The 24314-nt window shown below is 34.6% G+C and overlaps 1 long non-coding RNA gene across 1 annotated transcript in view; it reads right to left on the reverse strand.

The window, feature by feature from the left end:
- Nucleotides 1-371: 371 nt before the first annotated feature.
- The window catches only part of LOC105485519 (uncharacterized), a 251490-nt gene continuing 227547 nt past the window's right edge, over nt 372-24314 (reverse strand). The window contains exon 5 of the long non-coding RNA XR_003018902.2: nt 372-462. This is a non-coding gene — a long non-coding RNA (uncharacterized lncRNA). The remainder of the gene's footprint in view (nt 463-24314) is intronic.

Here is a 24314-nt window from a genome sequence, read left to right on the forward strand (position 1 = left end):
TTTCTCACTCTCCTGGTCAGTAAAATATGTTTCCTCCTCTGCTCCAAGGATTAAATATGTAGTATACAGAAAAATAAAGTAGATGAGTCATTTATTCTTTAGGGTCACATTCTTTATTTTGTAAACTGTAATTGATCATTATATCAAATCGGAGCTAGTCTGTTCCCTAAAAATATATAAGCTAATATTCAGTAAAATTTATTTCACTGATTAAGAGGTTCATATAAACATTCTTCTAATTAGAAATTACTCATAAGTAAAAATGACACGTTGAAGAACTCTTCATTTGTTAATCTTATTACGAACCCAAATTTACAAAGATATATTACCTGAATAGGATCCAAATATGTTAAATCATCACTTACAGACATTGTTGGGCAGATGCGGCATTTGAGAAATTGCAGCATGACTTGCTTTTGGAACCTGCCACATTTGGTTTTTAGTCTTCGCTGACTGGTTTTTCTATGGAATTAAAGAATATGAAATATAATCTTAATTTAATGATGGTAAGGTTTTTTAAAGGAAATGTTTAATAGGCAACCTACTGAATTACTGCATTGAGAAAAGGAAGCAATGGATCACTTTTAAAAGGTTATTTAAGCTTTTAGAACTCACTCTCTCAATTAAAGAAAAGTCATTCACTTGAGCTTTTACTCTTTCCGGTAAGGCATATTTTTATCATTTTATGGTTAAACTTAAATGTTTTAATGTCATCTTCTTTCCCCTCGAAAAAAGAATAGATGACAGAACAAAGTATATGGGGAAGTCTTTTAGGGTGCTTTTCAAAATAACTATTATTTTTTTCTTTGAGACTGAGCCTCACTCTGTTGTCCAGGCTGGAGTGCAGTGGCACGATCTCGGCTCATTGCAACCTCTGCCTCCTGAGTTCGAGCGGTTCTCGTCCCTCAGCCTCCTGAGTAGCTGGGATTACAGGTGCACGCCACCACACCCGGAAAATTTTTGTATTTCTAGTAGAGATGTGGTTTCGCCATGGGATTTGGGCAGGCTGGTCTTGAACTCCTGAGCTCAAGTGATCTGCCCGCCTTTGCCTCCGAAAGTGCTAGGATTACAGGCATGAGCCACTGCACCTAGGCCTTTTCAAAATAACTTAATGAACTATAAAGTATTCTACCAGAAGTATTTTTAATTTCAACTCTTCATATATTATTGGAAATATATTATTTTAAGATAACATTTTACATTACCATAAATTGTAATTATTATAATACAATATCATATATTGTGTGAAAGATATTATGAAAATATACAATTCTCACAGAAATTCTAATGTAGGTTTAGTTACAAAACTCGAGTTTATAAATTTAACTTTACACTTGAACATGTTACCACATGACTTTATAATATCTGATATTATGGTAGTAATATGTTTTTCTTAATATTGCTTTTGCTAGCCCTGCTGGCAGCGGACTGGGTAGTGCTCACCCACACTGTGGGTGGGTCTTCCTGAGGGTGGAACTTCCTCTCCCAGTCCACTGACTCAAATGTTAATCTCTTCTACACCCAGAAACACCAAGGTACAACCGGAAACAATACTTAGCATCCTTCAATCCAATCAAATTGGCAATAGTAACCATCACAGAGCATTTATTCCATTTTATTTGATTGGTGATGTATGCAGAAGATTAAGTAAATCTGTTTTCTGTACCAGTCAGTGTTGATATATACTTTATTTTATAAGACAAACCTGCAAAAGAACACTTTAAAATCTATGTGAAAGGTTTATAGCAAACAAAACAAAACAAACAAACAAACAAATGAAAACTCACAAAGCCACTGACAAATGAAGATCAAATGAATCAGCAGATCAATTCCTAAAAGTGAGAAATATGTTGCTTTTTTAAAAGCTCTCTCTCATGCTGACTGCAAACAAATTAAAAGCCTTGTGATATAACCTTGACCTACAAGGCAGTAGCTATATCCACTGAACGTTCTGCATTACAATTGGTGATTTATTTTGTGTTAATTATACCATTTCTTTTGGAACTTTATTCTAAAATCTTAATTTTTCATTCCATTTTAAAACTGCTCCCAGGTGAATCCTCAAGGATATACACATTAGAATGCATTTGGAATTTCTGAAGGAGGCAAATTGCTTTTCTTCCACTGATAAGAGAGTTATTTTCTTATATAAAACAGGAAGTCCTAGTAAGAAATTGAGTTTGTATTAATAATTTGTAGTGTCTCCTTCTGGTTAAACATATCCCTTTTCCTCACTTTAGTAAGAGAGACACCCTTGTAACTACCCATACATCTCACATTCAGACTCCTAGTCTCTCACAACGTGCCCTTGCGTTTGTGTTTGTCCTACTGACTGTGCATGTGCTATAAATGTTGGCCTTTAGCACAAATCCATCCTCTAGTCTCAGTGGATTTCTCTGACCACTGATTCTTAGCCTCAGAAGACTCAACACTCACATCCATAAAAGTCATTCTGCCCTTCAGCAGAGAGCATGACTGCTGATGTGCCTGACATTTGCTTATTTATGAATTAAAGGCAAATGTAAATAATAGTCCCATGGTTCAAAATAATTGGTATATAAACCAATATATCTATATGTTTATATATTGTCTATATATCAGTCGTATATAAACTATATTATCTATATATAGGTCATATATAAACCTATATGTAAACCAATATATCCATATCTGTATGTTTATATTTATATATAAACCAATATATCTATATGTTTATATTCCAATTATTTTGACCCATGTGACTGTTATTTATATTTGCCTTTAATTCAAAAATAAGCAAATGTAGGGCACATCAGTAGCCATTCTGCCTGGTGAATATAAACCAATAAGATGGAAATGTCTTAGATACAGGTAATAAAAAAATTGATTTCTGAAATGAGTTTTTACTTAGCAAAATTTTCATTTGTTTTTATTTTTAAACCTGATTTTGCATTTTCAGAGCATTGTGGTTAATATTTAGGTTCTAAGTATTAATTTAGGTTCTAATATTTAGGAATCATGTCTGAGTTCAAGTTCTACATTCACTTCCTTGGATTGTATCTCCCTTGAGTAAATTAGTTAAATTCTATGAAACTTGGATATCACCTGTAAAATGGGTAATTCATCTTTACCTTAATACATTTTATAATTTTATGCATGTTGTTTGGCAACCAAAAATACTTAGCCATTTATATAATTGTGATATAATGTTACAAACTTTATTCGTAATTTATATTACTTACATATATTAGGGTAAGAAAACATTTTCCCTTTACCAAGATGTAGATTGTCTACATAGAGTATTTCTAAGACTCTATATTGTAAACTCAGACTTTGGGGGAAAAAGGGTTCCCTTATGCTTCTTTTTTTGAGAAAAAGACAATAGTCAATTAAAGAAGCCTTAAGGTAAAATAACGAGGGTTTTCACAAAGAAGATATGAGAATTAGAAAATGCAATAGTAGGAACTGGATTTTTAAATGTTACTACTAATAAACAGGTTTTGTAGATTTGATTCTATCAAAGGGAGGGAATAAAGAATATAAAAACAAGTATCTTTCAAATTGAGAGAAATGATGTGAAATGAAAGCAGTAAAAATGTAGGAATTAACCAAATTTCTATGTTTGTCTCTGATCATTATGAATGTATCTGGATAATCTGACTTATGCTAAAATCTGTAGGTGACATATTTACACATATATAGCATGGAAACAATGAAGTATTTCAAATAAATTGCTTAGAAAATAAGCAAAAATATTTCAATATCACTATTATCAGAGTACAGTAGTAAACGTGGTTAGAAGAATATGTTGAAAACTTTAATTAGTAAGAAACTAAAATTTCTAAGAATTGACCATTTGCTTCCAGTTCATGGCACTTATACTGTGACCTTCAATAGGCTTCTTTTGGTGGTGTCAGTATAAGAAGGTTGATGAGCTGATGAACTGGATACCCTGATTTATGTTTTTATTGTTACAGCCTCTGTGAAATTGTCTAGAATATCAGGTGGTTGGGAGGTCTTTTAATATCCCCACAACCTCCTATCTCTTCCCCATTCTATTATTTTACTATTTATTTTGGTCAATGCTCTTGTGGGATAAATTTCTTTAAAACACAATTCAACATAATACCACAGTTCAAGCTTTTCTCTTTATTAATACTTCACCTGACTCTATTCAAGAAGCTTGGAGAATGTCTTCTTAGACAGAATTCTATCACTGCATTTATAATAGTTATTTATATGCCAATATCTTCTCAAAACTGTGTGATTATTAACAATAGAGCCTAGATACTTTTTTCATCTTTGTATTTCCAGGGTCTGTCTCAATATTGAAGTCACTAAAGTGTCTCAACATGTATGTGTGTGTGTGTGAATCAATAAATTAGTGTTTCAATGATAACATAAGGAAATGATCCGTTCATTTATACAACAAATATTTGCACAGTCCCTATCACACTACATTGTTCTATGTCCTGTGGATATTGTGGTGGGTAAGACTAAGAAGGTCTGGTACATAGGATTTATGGTCTAGGATTTTCTGACCCCAGGCCTCACGTATTTTTTTAATATCCTAGTTCTCTTTGAGCTCACTTTTCAGTGAGTTGTCCTGGTTTAACCTTGAAAACATACAGCAACACACACATACACACATGCCCACACATAGAGTCAAAAATACAGTTACACTACTCAAAATTGGTCAGGTTTTCATTAACTGCTCTGATAAAATAAAACACCTGAAGAAAAAAAATAGTCAAAAGTTTTATCTTGGCTTAAACTTTAACTGTTTCTTAACATTTTTGAGTAATTTGAAGGTAGGAAACTCAGTCTATTTTATTTATTTTCCTTCTTTATCTGCTATAATATTCCTACTGTATTCTTACACTGATATTCATAAAGGATTTAGCCACTTCATTGCATAAGCACTTTGGGTTTTAAAGTACAGATAATATATATGAAGCATTTGAAAAAAATCACATTCACTTGCTTCAATTACTTTAAATGTCAAAAGCTCTATTCTTAAATGAACAATACCTGCCTCTTCAATTAGGATAGAACTTGACAGAAGTAGAATAAAAGTTTTAATGTTGATCTGTTGGCAGGAGGATGGGGGTGGAACTATTGGAATGAAACTTCAGCTTTAATTATTCAAGTATTAAATTTGAATTCAAGGATACACCAAAGCAAAATTATCTTTTCAAATAAGAAATACATAGCATAAGCATAATTTTTGGATTCTTCCATTTCTAATAATTATTGAAGCTTATAAACCAGAAGTACAAAATAGCAGGAGGTCTAGACTCATGCTAATATGATAAGAAAAATGAGTAGAATAGGATAAATAAGCACTGAGGTAGATTTGAAAACAATCATAGATCATATTTGTGGAGCTCTAGGATCCTGAATTTTGTATGACATTAGATACTTCCATTAGGATATAAAAAACAATGTGGACGCAGCTTTAATGCAAGTTAAATTTTGCACAAATAGGCTTAAAATTGAGTAGTGTTAAGTTAAATCTTAGTGGTCATAATTAGATGCTGAAAATAATTGAAAAGCATTTCATCTAAATCAGTTCTCCGGAAAATACATTGAAAATGGAAATGGGATTGAAGAATACCTCAAGTTTCACGAATTAGATAAAGCTCTAATTGCACATAATTGTGTAGTATAATCAAACCCATGGGTTTTGTTTTGTTTTGTATTTTTTATACCAAGAACCAAAAGACACTAAGAATCGTCTATGCTGGTCTCAGAGGTCCACATTCATGGCGTGATGGTGATTTCAAATACTCAAGTGTGCTTGTGGGACATAAACAGAATACGAAGAATGGGGGTGGGGAATGGGGTAACATTCCTATGAGTTTGGGGCAAATTGTGTGCAAATATCTTTAGACATTCAGAACGAGGTCAAAAATCAGAAAACTTATTACAAACAATCTAATACCTCTTTTATTTTGTAAGAGCTGGCAACTTGAATTGACTTTGGAAATATTTTTTTATTCCTGTGGCAGGGAGAAGGAGTTTGTACAAAAACAGAAAGGTAAAAACATTTGTATATTATTCCAAAATCCTATTGCTTTACTATTTATTCTAGCTAGATGAGTGGTGCTTAGTTTCATATAAGCTTTGCCTAGTTTAGTGCAAGCAAAGTTGGACAAAGCCTTGCTTCAGGCAGGCCACTTTTCCTTTTGGGCTTCACTGATATAATAGGAAGCCAAGGGAGTCCTTTCTGCACTCATGTATATGTGTGCAGCCTGAGAGCCAAGACCAGTGAGCCCTGGCAGGCCGCTAACACCCTTTATGAATTGACAATAAGGACTGATGGATAGACGTTTTCCTCCTTTCTTCTCTGGATGGGTACTTCATAAAACTGATCCTAAGGCTCTGGCAGAATGGAAAATTATTCGCTATTAGAAATGCCAACTTAAGATCATGTTTTTGAACTGACGTTCTCTCACTACTTTTGTGTGCATCTGCTCCATATTCCTGCTTTGTGGGACAACATTCCCAAATAAACTACTGCAGACAAGTGCTTTTCCTTAGGGCCTAATTTTAGGGAAGTCAGACTAAGAAAATAGCCTCATTAATGGCATTTTTAGTTATGCATAAGTAAAGAGAACATTTACTGTTTGGAAAAGAGAGAGAGAGAGAGAACACCAAGACGGTAAATGATGCATTAAGGTGCTTTGGGTTGTTTGGGGGAAAATTGTTAAGTATCTGATATGGACAACGAAGGACGAATCAGGACACATAGTTACTCTCTATCTCTCCAGACTAAACTGACCTTCCCAAGATGGTCACAGGATAGCTCATAAATTGATATACTTATTTAATAATAATTTTGGGAGGACTAATGACAGCCACCTTTCCAAGAGACAGTTTAAGACACTTGGGTAAAGATAAGGCTGACTTGTCATACTGCACAGGTGAGAATGTTTGGCAGAAGATTGTGAAGCATTCATTTTGCCATTCTCTGCTTGGACCATAGCAAGGCTCGTGAACTACGCTGTTCACTTTGGTAGCCACTAGCCACACATGCCTGGGAGCACTCGAAACATGGTGAGTTCAGATTCAAACATGCTCAGCGAATAAAATTACACTTTGCAATTAGAATTAAAAATAACAAACTATACCATTAATATGCATGCTCATTACATGTTGAAAAGATGACATTTGAGGACTATAATAGGTTAGATAAAATACATTATAGAAAATTATTCAGAGTTTACTTTTGCTTTTAAAATATGGCTGTTGGAAAACTTAAAGTTACTACCTGGCTCTCGTATTGATTCTGGACAGAGATTTTTCTACGAGATGTATTTTAAAGTGCTCAGGCTGAAGGTCTTCATGTTTTTTATTTTCTTTCAGATATTTCAGAGGAAAAGAATGTGTATGTATATTTAGAAAAATATAGTTACAGCACAATATTGGTGAATCTTCGTTCACCAATTGGGCATATTTTCAACACTAAGTTTGACATTCTTCAAAATAAAAATGTAGAAAACATTTTAAAATGTAAACATAAAACCAAAGACAAGCATTAGATAAGAAACCGTAAAATGTTAATGTGAAGCCGGATGAAAGGTGAACAAGGTCCTATGGCTGGAGAGCACTGTGGTCTCGCTCCGGTGTTATCTCCTAAGATTTTACCATAGAATCTCTAGAGTACATTTATTCAAAGCCAAATAGAAGGAAGTTATGACATTTAAAATCCTGAATGTCATTTTTGGAAGATATTTACATGGTAACTAAAGTGTTAATTAATATCAAATTACTTTCCACAGTTTGTATACGTGAAAGTTGTGTCTTCTAGACGTATATCCACTGAAACAAACAGGTGCTCCCTTTGTTATTAATCATTCCCTCATTTTTAACATTTATATTTCAAACATGATATTTGAGAATGTATGGCTTTAAATGTTCACGCAAAATTTTCATATATTAAGTTGTCAGAAAAAACAATAAGGTGTAAAACAAAATTATCTCAAATGTCACTAGAGAATCAACTCTTCAAGTTTAGAAGATGTATAATAATTATTTTAAAACATTTCATTTTTCTATTAGATAAAATATAAAATTTTATGTTTATTTGATAGATGCAGCAAATAGGGAATTTATTTAATTACATTCATTATCTTATTACCTTTGTTATTTCAGTCCCCTTCGCTTTTCCATTCGTTTTAAAAATGTAGGAAAAACATGTATTTATTTCAAAGACAATGTGTAAAATATACAGTGTTGGCAATAAATAATAAAACATTGAAAAACAAAATTAAATATGAGTTAATAAGGATACTTAAGAAAATAATGTGGAAATAAGTCTTTTTCATAGACGTATGCTGTCTAATGGACAAATATAGAAGTAATATAAGTATGACTTAGAAATATTCAGCATGTATCTATACAAAATATGTAATAAAATCATTACCTGTCTCTTTAGTCCTCTATCCTCCCAGTACCAATCCAATTGTCAATCTGTAAGTAATTATTCTTAACTGCTACTTTTATGTCCTCCATGAGTTTATTTATATTTATCTAAGCAAATATGAAGAAAGTATCTTCCCCCATTTTTACACAAAATATAATACTCTTATACATTTAAGATATTTCCTTATTAGTACCCTGAAAGATTTATCTTTCTCCACACTATTGTGTTAAATGAAAGTACTCTCCTTTTTAAATTGATCAAGCTGATTTTTTTTATAATTTGTCATTACAGTTGTTTCAAATAGTAAAATTTGTACACATCATAGTTCTTTCATGTTTCTATGTATCTATAAAACAAATTCCCTTATGAAATTGTAGAGTAAAAGGTATCAGTAGTTTTAAATTTAATAGGTATTTCTAAGTTGTGTTCATTTGGAGTATAACTGTTTACATTCTGATCAGTTATAGATTATTCATTTCCAAACACCTCATCAACTGATTGTGTTTCCAAACTTGGATTTTTGCCAAATTGAAAGGTAAAAGTGGTGTCTCAATATCATTTTAATTTATATTTCTCTTATTAAGAATAAAGATAGGCATATTTTCATGATTTTAAGAACAAAGTGAACTTCTTTGTTTGAAACATGCATTTTTGTACCATTCATTACTTTTATCCATATTTATTTAAATTAATAGTAGAACATGTAATGTGGAGATTTGTCTATACTTGTGGATGGCATTGTTAATAATTTTACCAGTTTGTCATTCACATTCTTATTTTATTGATTTTCTAATTCAGCAAAATCCTTTTTTTTTTAACTCTTATCATACCTACAGCAGCTTTACTTAATCTAGGTTTATAAAATATTTTTCTCCATGTTTTCTAATATTTTAATGCTAATGCTTTTCATTTACATCACTCATCCATTTGTAATTTATCCATAAATATGAGGTGAAATATACCAATTTGCATTTTGTGTTTTTGTTTAGTTAGTGGATAGCTACTCAGGATTACACGTAGGATTCACTGAAAGTTCCATCTTTTTTCTCCACTGATTTCACATCCCACTTTTATTAGTTAATTTGCATTTGGTCTATTTTGAACTTTATATTCTGTTTTATAATGTATGAAGCGATTCATGAGCCATTAGCATGCTGATTTAATACTTAAGTCTTGATAAAATGCTTTAATATCTGGTACAAACCATTCTCTATCATTCACTATTTTTTATTCAGAGATTTTTTCTATGATATACATTTTCTTATTTTTATATGTAAATATTAACTTCAAATAATTTAATTGTGAAAAATTGGTTTGTATTTTTATAGGGATATTAAATATTTAAATGAATTTACAGAGAAAATAACACTAGATATTTTGCCTTTAATTAATTCAACAGAGTTTATCTGGATTTTTTTTTATTTCCTCAATATTTGTGTGTATGTGTGTATGTTGGAGTATTTGTTTTCTAAATGTATCTATTAAAGTTTACTTATATAAAAATAAGATAATATATATCATATTTATAGATAATTTTATTTCTAAATATATTATCTTTGGCTAATGCTCTAAGAGGTGAATTTTCATCTGCTCTATTTTGCAACACATATAGATTATTATTTTTTATTATTATACTTTAAGTTCTAGGGTACATGTGCACAATGTGCAGGTTTGCTACATGTGTATACATGTGCCATGTTGGTGTGCTGCACCCATTAACTCTTCATTTACATTAGGTATATCTCCTAATGCTATCCCTCCCCACTCCCCCCTCCCCACAATAGGACCCGGTGTGTGATGTTCCCCTTCCTGTGTCCAAGTGATCTCATTGTTCAGTTCCCACCTATGAGTGAGAACAGGTGGTATTAGGTTTTCTGTTCTTGCGATAGTTTGCTGAGAATGATGGTTTCCAGCTGCATCCATGTCCCTACAAAGGACACGAACTCATCCTTTTTTATAGCTGCATAGTATTCCATGGTGTGTATGTGCCACATTTTCTTAATCCAGTCTGTCACAGATGGACATTTGGGTTGATTCCAAGTCTTTGCTATTGTGAATAGTGCCGCAATAAACATACGTGTGCATGTGTCTTTATAGCAGCATGACTTACAATCCTTTGGGTATATCACCAGTAATGGGATGACTGGGTCAAATGGTATTTCTAGTTCTAGATCCTAGGAATCGTCATGCTGTCTTCCACAATGGTTGAACTAGTTTACAGTCCCGCCAATAGTGTAAAAGTGTTGCTATTTCTCCACATCCTCTCCAGCACCTGTTGTTTCCTGATTTTTTAATGATTGCCATTCTAACTGGTGTGAGATGGTATCTCATTGTGGTTTTGATTTGCATTTCTCTGATGGCCGATGGTGAACATTTTTTCATGTGTCTGTTGGCTGTATAGATGTCTTCTTTTGAGAAGTGTCTGTTCATATCCTGTGCCCACTTTTTGATGGGGTTGTTTGTTTTTTGCTTGTAAATTTGATTGAGTTCTTTATAGGTTCTGGACATTAGCCCTTTGTCAGATGAGTAGATTGCAAAAATTTTCTCCCATTCTGTAGGTTGCCTGTTCACTCTGATGGTAGTTTCTTTTGCTGTGCAGAAGCTCTTTAGTTTAATGAGATCCCATTTGTCAATTTTGGCTTTTGTTGCCGTTACTTTTGGTGTTTTAGACATGAAGTCCTTGCGCATGCCTATGTCCTGAATGGTATTACCTAGGTTTTCTTCTAGGGTTTTTATGGTTTTTGGTCTAATATTTAAGTCTCTAATCTATCTTGAATTAATTTTCGTATAAGGAGTAAGGAAAGGATCCTGTTTCAGCTTTCTACTTACGGCTAGCCAATTTTCCCAGCACCATTTATTAAATAGGGAATCCTTTCCCCATTTCTTGTTTCTCTCAGGTTTGTCAAAGATCAGATGGCTGTAGATGTGTGGTATTATATCTGAGGGCTCTGTTCTGTTCCATTGGTCCATATCTCTGTTTTGGTACCAGTACCATGCTGTTTTGGTTACTGTAGCCTTGTAGTATAGTTTGAAGTCAGGTAGCGTGATGCCTCCAGTTTTGTTCTTTTGGCTTAGGATTGTCTTGGAGATGTGGCTCTTTTTTGGTTCCATATGAACTTTAAAGCAGTCTTTTCCAATTCTATGAAGAAAGTCATTGGTAGCTTAATAGGGATGACATTGAATCTATAAATAACCTTGGGCAGTATGGCCATTTTCACAATGTTGATTCTTCCTATCCATGAGCATGATATTTTCTTCCATTTGTTTGTGTCCTCTTTTATTTCACTGAGCAGTGGTTTGTAGTTCTTGAAGAGGTCCATTATATCCCTTGTAAGTTGGATTCCTAGGTATTTTATTCTCTTTGAAGTTATTGTGAATGGGAGTTTATTCATGATTTGGCTCTCTGTTTGTCTGTTACTGGTGTATACGAATGCTTGTGATTTCTGCACATTGATTTTGTATCCTGAGACTTTGCTGAAGTTGCTTATCAGCTTAAGGAGATTTTGGGCTGAGACGATGGGGTTTTCTCAATATACAATCATGTCATCTGCAAAGAGGGACAGTTTGACTTCTTCTTTTCCTAACTGAATACCCTTGATTTCTTTCTCTTGCCTGATTGCCCTAGCCAGAACTGCCAACACTATGTTGAATACAAGTGGTGAGAGAGGCCATCCCTGTCTTGTGCCAGTTTTCAAAGGGAATGCTTCCAGTTTTTGCCCATTCAGTATGATATTGACTGTGGGTTTGTCATAAATAGCTCTTATTATTTTGAGATACATTGCATCAATACCAAATTTATTGAGAGTTTTTAGCATGAAGCGCTGTTGAATTTTGTCAAAGGCCTTTTCTGCATCTATTGAGATATCATGTGGTTTCTGTCTTCAGTACTGTTTATATGCTGGATTACGTTTATTGATTTGCATATGTTGAACCAGCCTTGCATCCCAAGGATGAAGCCCCTTTGATCATGGTGGATAAGCTTTTTGATGTACTGCTGGATTCGGTTTGCCAGTATTTTATTGAAGATTTTTGCATCGATGTTCATCAGGGATATTGGTCTAAAATTCTCCTTTATTGTTGTATCTCTGTCAGGCTTTGGTATCAGGATGATATTGGCCTTGTAAAATGAGTTAGAGAGGATTCCCTCTTTTTCCATTGATTGGAATAGTTTCAGAAGGAATGGTACCAACTCCTTCTTGTACCTCTGGTAGAGTTCAACTGTGAATCCATCTGGTCCTGGACTTTTTTTCGTTGGTAGGCTATTAATTATTGGATCGATTTCAAAGCCTGCTATTGGTCTATTCAGGGATTCAACTTCCTCCTGGTTTAGTCTTGGGAGAGTGTAAGTGTCCAGGAAATTATCCATTTCTTCTAGATTTTTTAGGTTTTTGCATAGAGGTGTTTATAGTATTCTCTGATGGTCATTTGTATTTCTGTGGGGTCGGTGGTGATATCCCCTTTGTCATTCTTTATTGCATCTATTTGATTCTTCTCTCTTTCCTTCTTTATTAGTCTTGCTAGTGGTCTATCAATTTTGTTAATCTTTTCAAAAAACCAGCTCCTGAATTCATTTATTCTTTGGAGGGTTTTTTGTGTCTCTATCTCCTTCAGTTCTGCTCTGATCTTAGTTATTTCTTGTCTTCTGCTAGCTTTTGAATGTGTTTGCTCTTGCTTCTCTAGTTCTTTTAATTGTGATGTTAGGGTGTCACTTTTAGATCTTTCCTGCTTTCGCTTGTGGGCATTTAGTGCTATAAATTTCCCTCTACATACTGCTTTAAATGTGTCCCAGAGATTCTGGTATGTTGTATCTTTGTTCTCTTTGGTTTCAAAGAACATCTTTATTTCTGCCTTCATTTCGTTATGTACCCAGTAGTCATTCAGGAGCAGGTTATTCAGTTTCCATGTAGTTGAGCGGTTTTGATTGAGTTTCTTAGTCCTGAGTTCTAGTTTGGTTGCACTGTGGTCTGAGACACAGTTTGTTATCATTTCTGTTCTTTTACATTTGCTGAGGAGTGCTTTACTTCCAACTATGTGTTCAATTTTGGAATAAGTGTGATGTGGTGCTGAGCAGAATGTATGTTCTGTTGATTTGGGATGGAGAGTTCTGCAGATGTCTATTAGGTCCACTTGGTGCAGAGTTGAGTTCAATTCCCAGGTATCCTTGTTAACTTTCTGTCTCGCTGATCTGTCTAATGTTGACAGTGGGGTGTTAAAGTCTCCCGTTATTATTGTATGGGAGTCTAAGTCTCTTTGTAAGTCTCTAAGGACTTGCTTTATGAATCTGGGTGCTCCTGTATTGGGTGCATATATATTTAGGTTAGTTAGCTCTTCCTGATGAATTGATCCCTTTACCATTATGTAATGGCCTTCTTTGTCTCGTTTGATCTTTGATGGTTTAAAGTCTGTTTTATCAGAGACTAGGATTACAACTCCTGCCTTTTTTTGTTTTCCATTTGCTTGATAGATCTTCCTGCATCCGTTTATTTTGAGCCTATGTGTGTCTCTGCACGTGAGATGGGTCTCCTGAATACAGCAAACTGATGGGTCTTGACTCTTTATCCAATTTGCCTGTCTGTGTCTTTTAATTGGACCATTTAGTTCATTTACATTTAAGGTTAATATTGTTATATGTGAACTTGATCCTGTCATTATGATATTAGCTGGTTATTTTGCTCACTAGTTGATGCAGTTTCTTCCTAGCATCAATGGACTTTGCATTTTTACATGTTTTTTCAATGTCTGGTACCTGTGGTTCCTTTCCATGTTTAGTGCTTCCTTCAGGATCTCTTGTAGGGCAGGCCTGGTGGTGACAAAATCTCTAAGCATTTGCTTGTCTGTAAAGGATTTTATTTCTCCTTCACTTATGAAACTTAGTTTGTCTGGATATGAAATTCAGGGTTGAAAATTCTTTTCTTTAAGAATGTTGAATATTGGCCCCCACTCTCTTCTGGCTTGGAGAGTTTCTGCTGAGAGATCTGCTGTTAGTCTGATGGGCTTTCCTTTGTGTGTAACCCGACCTTTCTCTCTGGCTGCCCTTAACATTTTTTCCTTCGTTTCGACTTTGGTGAATCTGACAATTATGTGTCTTGGAGTTGCTCTTCTTGAGGAGTGTCTTTGTGGTATTCTCTGTATTTCCTGAATTTGAATGTTGGCCTGCCTTACTAGGTTGGGGAAGTTCTCCTGGATGATATCCTGAAGAGTGTTTTCCAACTTGGTTCCATTTTTCCCGTCACTTTCAGGTACTCCAATCAGATGTAGATCTGTTTTTTTTCACATAATCCCATATTTCTTGGAGGCTTTGTTCATTTCTTTTTACTCTTTTTTCTCTACACTTCTCTTCTCACTTCATTTCATTCATTTGATCTTCAATTGCGGATACTCTTTCTTCCAGTTGATTGAGTCAGTTACTGAAGCTTGCACATTTGTCACGTAGTTCTTATGTTATGGTTTTCATCTCTATCAGTTCTTTTAAGGACTTCTCTACATTGGTTTTTCTAGTTAGCCATTTGTCAAATCTTTTTCAAGGTTTTTAGTTACTTTGCGCTGGTTACTTAGTTCCTCCTTTAGCTCTGAGAAGTTTGATTGACTGAAGGCTTCTTCTCTCAACTCGTCGAAGTCATTCTCCATCCAACTTTGTTCCATTGTTGGCGATGAGCTGCGTTCCTTTGGAGGGGGAGATGTGCTCTCTTATTTTGCATTTCCAGCTTTTCTGCACTGCTTTTTCCCCATCTCTGTGGTTTTATCTGCCTTTGGTCTTTGATGATTTTGACATACTGATGTGGTTTTGGTGTGGGAGTCCCTTCTGTTTCTTGGTTTTCCTTCTAACAGTCAGGACCCTCAGCTGTAGGTCTGTTGGAGATTGCTTGAGGTCCACTCCAGACCCTGTTTGCCTGGGTATCAGCAGCAGAGGCTGCAGAAGACAGAATATTGCTGAACAGCGAGTGTTGCTGTCTGATTCTTGCTGTGGAAGCTTTGTCTCAGGGGTGTACCCAGCCGTGTGAGGTGTGAGTTGTTGGTCTGCACCTAGTGGGGGATGTCTCCCAGTTAGGTTACTCAGGGGTCAGGGACCCACTTGAGCAGACAGTCTGTCCATTCTCAGATCTCAACCTCCGTGCTGGGAGATCCACTGCTCTCTTCAAAGCTGTCAGACAGAGGCATTTACCTCTGCTGAGGTTTCTGCTGCTTTCTGTTTAGCTATGCCCTGTCCCCAGAGGAGGAGTCTACAGAGGCAGGCCGGCCTCCTTGAGATGTGGTGGGCTCCACACAATTTGAGCTTCCTGAGGCTTTGTTTACCTACTTAAGCCTCAGCAATGGCGAGTGCCCCTCCCCTAGCATGACTGCCACCTTGCAGTTAGATCTCAGACTGCTGTGCTAGCAATGAAGGAGGCTCCGTGGGCGTGGGAACCTCTGGGCCAGGTGTAGGATATAATCTTCTGGTGTGTCATTTGCTAAGACCTTTGGTAAAGCACAGTATTAGGGTGGGAGTTACCCAATTCCAGGTGTTGTGTGTCTCAATTTCCTTTGGCTAGGAGAAGGAATTTCCTTCCCCCTTGTGCTTCCCAGGTGAGGTGATGCCTCGCCCTGCTTCAGCTCTCGCTGGTCGGGCTGCACCCCCAGACCAGCGCCAACTGTCAGACATGACACACCCCAGTGAGATGAACCTGGTACCTCAGTTGAAAATATAGAAATCACCTGTCTTCTGTGTCGCTCACGCTGGGAGCTGGAGGCTGGAGCTCTTCCTATTTGGCCATCTTGGGCACGCCCCTACATGTAGATTATATTTTAAGTATCAGAATTATTTTTCTTATTTATAGTAGTTTTATATTTATAGTTATATCTCTTTTTATTTTCCAGAGATACATCTTTTTTTTTTTCCAATGGGTCATTTATTTGACTTTATATTTTTTCTAATTTCCTTACATCAAAATTATTTCTCTTAATAATTCATTTGTCCATAAAAATTGGTGAATGTTGTAAGTGTCATTTTAGTGCCTATGGAGATAATTGCAAATAGCAGGCCTACAGCCCCTCCCTCCCTACTAGGACCCCAGCGAGGTATAAATTATCCCAATCAAATACCCTCACAACGAAGCTAATGACCACTACACAGACCTCCTGGTGAAAATGCAAATGCTATTTGCCAGCAAAAAGATGATGAAGGATATTTTTCAATAAAATGTTTTTAGTAGGACACACCGCATTTTTCTAGATTATTTATAATAAATAATTCTGGGATATATGAATTTATAGAGACTTGTTGTTTTGAAAGCCATGTAAGCTGTTCAATTAATGGGATTATAAAAAGGAGAATTTCATAAATGAAAACGGCTCCTTCATGTGATTAATGTCTCCACATATATTGCTCAATAAAATCCTGTCTGTTCAAGATGAAACAAAAATGCATGCTCCTAGAAGAAAAGGGACATTTTATGGAACCCTGTCTGATAGTCTCATATTTCTCAAAAATGTATATGTTTTAGCTCCTGAGCATAGTGGTTGCCTGAACACTTTGAAACATGAAATATTTTTGCATGATTTGTATAGTCCATGTTCTCAATGCAACATTTTGTGGCGTAACAGCATCTATGCGATGATTGCACAATTTGTCTCTATGTATCTAATGACACATTATATTAATAGATTTCCTCACATTAAACTGTGCTTTTATTCCTGGAATAATTCATACTTACATAATGCATTATTTTTAATACTATACTATACTATATTTCTATATATATTTAGTATATATATAAATATATATATATTTAGTATAAATATATAATAGTATATTTCTATTATATATTTAGTATAGAAATACTATATTTCTATACTAAAATTTATTTAGGAATTAAAAAAACTATTAGTGACAGTCTGTGATTTTCCATTTTGTATAATCATTGTGAGGTATAAAATCAGTGATTTATGAAAGTTTGTTTTTATAAATCACCTAGAAATGTTTCATCTTTTTATATTCTCTTAACAGTTTATGTTGCATAAAAATTCCTTAGTTGAAAAGGATGTGTTATTCCCTGGATTTGCTGGGCTAGGTACTTTTTGAGGAGTATATGTTCTTTGGTGACAGTTTCATTCTGCAAATAAGTTAGTGTGTTTGTCTCTTGTATATCTTATATGAAACATCTTGATATCTATTTACCTAGATATTTAAGAAGTTTATTCGCCTACAAAAAAATTAAATTTTTGAGGCTTCCTTGTGATTATTTCCTCAAAATAATTTGTGTTTTTGAGTTCACTCCATGTTTGTCTTCATTAGGGTGGCAAGTGAATTATTATATCATTTTATGTATACACATAACTCTTATGTGTGTGTATGCATATATGTGTGTGTATATATATGTATATATGTATATGTATGTATATATGTATGTGTATATATACACATATATGTGTGTATATATGTGTGTGTGTATATATGTGTGTGTGTGTATATATCTCCCAAGGTTCCGTTTTTGTTTATATCTGTTATTTTAAAAATTTTCTTTAATTCATTTCATTTGCTTGTTGTTTGTGTATATTTTTTATCTTATCAAGTTGGATAATTTTTTGTATTGTTCTTGGTATTTTTTTAATCACTTATTACTACGGTTTTCATATATTGCCTGTAGTTTTTTTTCTTTCTTGAATTCCACTCTGTGGAATTCAATCTTTATGTTAGTGATTTTCCCCTTCTTTATTGGATACTTCAAATATTTTATCTTTTTCTGTAATTATTGTCATTATTACTCTCCTACAAATTTTATGTTTCTGAATTTTGTTTTTTCTTTATAGAGGGAGGACTTAATTGTATTTTGTTTTGTTTGGTTGTCTATTTGATTGCAAATGTTTGATTACTTTCACTTGCTGCTTGGCAACAATTTCCAGTCAATGCTTTTCATCTGCTGGTAAAATTTGATGCTCATTTACAATCACACACATTTTCTTATCACACTTTTGTTGATTATAGCCATGTTACTTTTATTTTCTTTTCCATGATTAAGAACAATTTTCTAAAGTAGCAATTTTCAAGAGATTTCTCTGTATGTGTGTGCTGAGGCCACAGTGGCCTTGCATGCTACTTCCTCACATCTGCAGGTAGATTTTCATTCTCTGTGATTTCCTTAGGAAATCCCCAAATTTTGATTCCTGAAGTAAATCTGGTTCAAAAGTTCTTCTGCCATAAGCCCTGGTCATTCTGGTTTCTGAGCCCATTATTGCAAATGACATGTATATTTTGCACTGTGAATGAGGTCCTTCCATTCAGAAAGTATTCACTTCCAGGTCCTCTGTGAGATGTGATATAGCTGGACTCTCTCACTTTCCTAATTCTTTATTTTACTTCCTTCCTTGAGATTTGAGTCACATGTCACATTATTGGTAGTCTTTTGTTTATTTTGGAATCTAAAGATTTTATTTGTACCCTTATTTTTTTAGAATTGATTTTTCAGGATATTTTCCCCTCTTTGGTTGTTGTTTTTCTTATTCTTTTCCACTTTTTTTTTGTATTTTCTAGGAGAATAGGAGAAAGATGCTGAAATAGGCAAACTTTTTTTTTTTTTTTTTTTACCAGAAAGTTTCTGAAACAATTGGAACACATACAAATACTTAAAAAGTAAGTACACATATAACCCTTTCCATCTGTTCTAAATAGGAAGGATGGAAAGAACATTCCTCAAAGCAGAAAAGAATGTGTTATATTAGATTGCTTAATTCTATCAGAAACTAATAATAAAATAATTTTTAAAAATAGTTGGCACTTTGTTTTAAAAATAAAATCATAAGTGAACATTTGTACTAGAGGTAACACATGCCACTCTCAGTTTCATGTACCATGACCGTAAAAGTCTGAAGGGAAATGTATGATTTAAAATTAAGGAATAAATTCTACTTTAGATAAGCATGAGGTGAAACTAAAGACCCATATGTTCATTTTTTAGAACTCATGTATTATTGTTCTTCTTTCAAAGTACAGCAAAGGAGGAAAAAATGCATTGCTTGTGTGAAGAATTTGTTTTCTTATATAAATTATGTTAGGTCCATTTCTACTAAGCCTAAGAAATACTGGCCTTTGGGAAATTCCACTCTGTGAAATTTGTTTTCGACCTTCTGATATTCTACTTCCTACCTCAGCTCTGTGGGCTAATGAATACTCCCCGTGCACTTGCAGCCAGATTTGGAATGGTAAGTGGAACTATTTATTATTTATTTACTTATTTAAATCTTTTGGCATGGATGGAATGTGGTCCCTGAACCATCTTGCTTGATTTGTTTGTCTTATGGCACAGTGCATAAATCCTTGGGCAATAATGCTACAGAATAAATACTTTGGGTAATATAAAGAACAACATATACTACAGTCGAAAAGACTGTATACCACCACGTGTGTCAAATTGAGTTCTTCTTTGTTCACGTTTCAGCTATGCTTTTTGTGAAGTCAAATATCTCAATTTTTTTTTATTTCAGCAATTGCAAAATAAATAAAAGAGTTGAATGCAGTATAGGAAAGCTGCTGATAGTGAAATTTGGGTTGGGTTCAGTTGCAAGTGTAAACCAAAAGGTTATGGAAAAATATATGTGACTTATGATCATTAAACTTGGCTTAATACATTCGATTGTGTTATAAAATATTGTGATTTTTCGGAAAGATCCATTTACTGAGCAATGCTAAATCTTTAAATGAGAGCCAGTCTTAAGGCTGTATTACAAAGTGCTGGAATAAACAGTATCTTCCTATTTTTTCTCTGTCAGATACAGTGATTGACCATCAAAGGGTGATGATATTTGCTTTGAAAAGATGATATTCCATGATGACAATAACAATAGTGGCAAATTTAAAACTAATTACTTCAGTGATAGGCAAATTGATAGACTGATAAAAAAGCACATAGTATCTTAGTAAAGCAAAAAACATGGGGTCTTGGGGAGCACAAGTAAGGTAGCTGTGTTCTCTGATGCTGGGGAGCACAAGTAAGGTAGATACGTTCTTTGATTCAGTGCTATTGCCTCATTGTGCTTTTTTTCTTCAGAGTAGAAAGTTAACAGACCACATACGAAGGAGTCATTGCTAAACAAATGGAAGAGAGCGAGAGAAGGCAACTTGGTCTTTGGGTTGTTTACCTATTAGACACCTGGAAAATGTATGTTCTACTGCACTCCAGGTGAACTTCTTGGAACCGGACACTTGGTATACTCTTCAGAGGTTAAGAGCCTGTTTGTTGGGAGAGACTTAGGGAAGAGCAGGTAAAGGAAGGCCTTTCAGCACCTCTTCCAAGAGCAAACCTCTGTTAAAAGAAGTGTGCTGAAAGTACCCTGTACACGGAAAGTTGCAAGAAATTCAAAAGATGACCAAGTGAATAACGAGTTTCTCCTCTTAGGCATATGCTTTTTGTGTTGGAGTGCTTGAGACAAGCCATTTTAGGGAGAAATTAAACAGGATTTTAACATTGGAGCAAGTTGCCAAATATTATAGTACAAAAGAAGGGCACACTCAAATATCTGTGCAATAAACATTTATCAAATATAATTTACAGTGCTAGTACTGGGACTTCAAAAATTTATAATACGCATCTGACCTTGTGCTATTTATCTAGTATGTGACACACGACTTATACACAAAAAGCCTGTAAAAATCCAAAATAACCTACACCATCTGCCAAGCTGTCAGTTTCTGAAATCAAGGCGTCTGAATTTTTGTTGCTATGAGGTATGGGTATTTTATTGTTCTAGACTGCTCAATAAAGGGAAATAAAAACACCTGCAGCAAAGTCAAGATATTTCTTAGCAGCAGTGGCAGTGTGTGCAAGTGTTTGTGTGTGTGAGTGCGCGTGTGTGCGTTATACACAAAGTTTAGCTTTATTAGAGCACAAATTAGTGTATTAGGGGAATAGTTTGGGAAATATTTTTCATGGTATGCCAAGCAATATTTATTTAATACTCTAGCAACAGATGGTTAGTGAGTGAGCCCGTGATACAGGAGAAGAGCACCAATATAAGGAAGCACCACTATTATAGAAGAGGATCCTGTCAAAACTTATCCATCATTCCCCCCTGGAGAGAGGCATTATTAGCCTAGAATATAAGAAAATCAGCTCTAGGGAGGGAAGCATCTCTATCTTTCAAGGTTATTTGTTTATACGAAAATCTTTGAAAATCAGTCTGGAGCAAACTAAGTATTTATGCTTAGATGTACAAAAATATGAAAGACCTATGCAGAAAAGTCACTCAAAACAAGGTCCTGCTCTAGTCTCGCTTATTCCCATTAATGTAGTTTATATGTTGTTTCTCCGTGCAGTTCCCCACCTCTGCCACCTCTGCAATATGGGATTTCCTAACTCTCCGTCAAGTTGTCAGATAAACATGAATTTCAGATAAACAACACTTTTTTTTTTTTTTTAATATAAGCATGTTCCGTACACTATTTGGGACATACTAATGCTAAAATTGATTCTTTCCTTATCTGAAATTTAAATTTAACTAGTCTTCCTGTACGTTATTTTCTAAATCTGGCAATCTTAATGATTCTCCATGAAACGAATGAAAAATATGTTTTAGTGCCCCTGATTTCAAAAGATTCTTGCAAGGCCCTGGGAGGAGTGTCTATTAATCTTATATTTGCAATTTTGGATCACTGAGAGAAATGATCCAAAGAGAACCTCCCAAATTGCCCAAGCTTCTGGCAATAGCATCTTTGGGTATACCTACAGTAAGTAGAAAATACGCTCTGTAGTAGATAAAAGAGAGAATTATCTGGGTGTGATCTGCAGCTCATAACTTACAGATTAATTACCATTGGACATTTAGGACAGTTTCCTCAGGAAAAACAACGTGAGGGGCTTAATAATACCTACCCATTTGTATGGATTATTCTACTCCTTTAGAAATCAACTCAAAGACTACATCCTATTATATTCTTACTGACAGAGTTGTTTCCCCAACAAATGGTGTCTTCCTGCTCTGTGTAACAAAGCCAATATTCAAAACAAAAAGTGGATGTCAAGCAGTGCAGGCTTTACTTGGTGGTTGCAGAACTGAGAAGCAAGAACTTGGTTCACATATAAACTTTTTCACTGAGAGGGTTGGGGGGGTTAACATATAGGTTTCTCTAATGAAGAAGCTTGGCATTTAAGGGAAGGGGAGGAATATTCATGTCTTCTCTAGAAAAGGACAGTGAGATTCTCAGAATCAGAGTGTCATCTTCCTTTTTGTCCTCTAATGACCTCTTCTGATCATTGTCATGGCGACTGTAAACTGTCACGGCACTGGTGGGAGTGTCATTTAGCATGGAAATGAGATTATAATGAAGTCTGAGGTGTTTTTTTGAAGTTGTTCAGTCAGCCATCTTGGTTCTAACCAGTCCCAGCTGGTCTGATTACAAAGGGAAATTTTATATCGCCAGTGTCCCATTTCTTAAAGAGAAGCAGAGTTAGGGCAGTGCAGAAATTCAGCAATGTCATGTAGGCATTACAGTGGCTTACAATATTACCCTCATATTGCTTATTACAGAATGTAGAGATGTTGTATATTAGCATGTTTGATTATTTTTTTTCCCACTAGACTGTGAGTTTCATAAACTTTGTCTCCTTGTTCTCTGCTCTATCTGCATTACCTAGCATAACACCTGAAATGTAGTAGGCTATCAAGTATTGGTTAAAAGTGTAGATGGATTGAGAATATTTATTAGGTGCTATTTTGTGTTAGGCACCAGGCTAGGATGTGGAACATCAATGTTAATAAAATTATACTCACAGAGTGTAAAATTAAGTCAAGGAGATATTATTAGTAAATAGTCTGGGATGATATTCATAATGAACACAAAAAACTTTGGGAACACAAGTTTAAAGGGTCAGAACAATAAACAAGAATCTCCTCAATTTTTATTATCTTTTGTAAGGGAAGTTGTTTGAGTTTCCCCACGTCTTGCCCTGTGTTTGGATCCTGTAGAGATTCTAGTTTGCACATCTCTATCTTCAATTATGTTATCCATACATAACAAACACTGAACCTTAAGAGAAGTTTTGACTAGTTCTAATTGCTTTCTGACCACCTAAAACTAAGTTTTATCTTCATTAGAAATCCTTATAAAGTCATAGACTCAGACGTTACAAATCTTTTGTCTAACTGCAATCTTAGATTAAACTGAGTAATATAGTCTACCTAAGCGAGAAGATCTTGATTCAGACCTAAAAACTAGAGTCCATTAATTTACCCTTATTCTACCATCCAGATTTATGATAGATAATTGAATCAGCCTGCCCAAATTGATGCTTGCCTTTACTTCACCCATTGTAGCTCAAATCAAATACCCTAGAATCATATTTGAAAGCACCTTATAAGAGCTAGTGACTGAATGTAACAGTTTCTCTATGCATGAATACAAAGCACTTCTGTAAATAACACACTTAGCAATTGAATAAAACACATGTTCGTAAAAACAAATGTATCTATGGCATGCATTAAACTTTGCACAGAAATAGCCAGTCAATTATTAACACTATTATTTTTAAATATTCATTCAATATATAATTTATTAATTTCTGGGGAACTATGACTGAATATATTATTTTAGAAATTATTCTAGGTACGGTACATATAAAAGGAAATAGAACGACCTTACTTCGATATGTGATTTACTGGTACATGCCTTGAACCTGAGACACCTGGTACTTGATCACTTATTTGCTATATGCTATTCTTTTTAAGTGGGGAATGTTTAGCACTATTTTAGCATTTTCTTTTCAGGCTATAAAGAAACAGATGCATCTCGTCAAACTTAAAAATAGAAATAATCAGTCATAATCCATTCCTACTAAGTAAAAGACAACTTCACAATTCTCAGGACTTTGATACTGATAACTTTTAACGGGATAGGCAATGGTGTGGTGGAGCTGGCTCAAACCTGTTCATGAGCACCACT

Source organism: Macaca nemestrina, chromosome 2 (assembly GCF_043159975.1).
Source record: "Macaca nemestrina isolate mMacNem1 chromosome 2, mMacNem.hap1, whole genome shotgun sequence".
NCBI classification, from domain to species: domain Eukaryota; kingdom Metazoa; phylum Chordata; class Mammalia; order Primates; family Cercopithecidae; genus Macaca; species Macaca nemestrina.